Source organism: Austrofundulus limnaeus, unplaced genomic scaffold (assembly GCF_001266775.1).
Source record: "Austrofundulus limnaeus strain Quisiro unplaced genomic scaffold, Austrofundulus_limnaeus-1.0 Scaffold143, whole genome shotgun sequence".
Classification (NCBI taxonomy): domain Eukaryota; kingdom Metazoa; phylum Chordata; class Actinopteri; order Cyprinodontiformes; family Rivulidae; genus Austrofundulus; species Austrofundulus limnaeus.
In genome coordinates this window covers 309,596-310,719 of record NW_013952545.1, presented here as the reverse complement: position 1 = coordinate 310,719, position 1,124 = coordinate 309,596, and positions in this window count along the sequence as shown.

The following is a 1,124-nucleotide window of genomic DNA, read 5'->3' as shown; positions in this document are numbered from 1 at the left end:
AGTTCTTGTTTAGTAAATCAGTCTCAAAACAAGATCAAAAAGACTTTTTGGCTGGATATAATATTTTAAAACTTGGTTAGATGGACAGTTTTTGCAGTGTACGCACAGCTTTAAATGCGCAGACTGTTTTTTTTATTTCATAGTGCGCATGCGCGAGGCGGCCGGGTCACAGGTCATGTAGGAGCGCTGGAAACACTGTCRGAATTGATCACATTCARCAGGTAAATTTATGTTGTTATACAGGCCCAATGTATTTTCTCTTATCTGTTTAGTGTTTGACTTTTGAAGAGATTTTACATATATATCTTTGAACTACGAATCTGCTTCTTGAACTTGTTGGTAGCGTTTTTGTTTCCACGAGAGTACCTGCATTGTTATGCAGGCAGGTAGGGTACCTGAAACATTCAAATATTTTGCATATCTCGTGGCTTGCTCTGATCACTTGAGGTTAAGTGCAGATGAGAGTAATAAAGCTACAATTGAACTGAAAGACGTGGTTTAATTGTAAAACAATATGTGGTTGCTGTTTTTTTTTTTTTACTTTTAAAACGACAACAACCAGGGAAACATCAAAATGAAGGGAGCTTTCATTAGTCAGTGTTGATGTAAAATGACTATGTTTTGATTGTAAAGCATTCAGGGATAGTTTTATCAATCGACAGCTTGTGACGTGTACATGTTTTTTATTATTGCACATCCTTTTTAGGAAAAAAAACTATCTGAAGCATTTTATTTCCTTCATGTGTTCTACAGGTGAAATTGGAGAAAGTGAAATAAGTTTGAAAAGCTGCTATTTGTGTTTTTCAAACAAAAAAGTGAGATTCTGCTCAACTTACACATTTTGGCACTATTTTACAATAAGTCTTCCCTATACAGCGGGTAAAATAAGTATTGAACACGTCACTATTATTCTCAGTAAATATATTACTAGAGGTGCTAATGACATGAAATTTTCACCAGATGTTGGTAACAACCCAAGTGATCCATACATACAAAGAAATCAAACCATAAATGTCCAGAAATGAAGTTATTTGTAATAATGTGGAATGGCACAGGGAAAAAGTATTGAACACACTTACTGAAATTTATGTTACGACCCGGCTCAAGAGCCATAACATATGGGA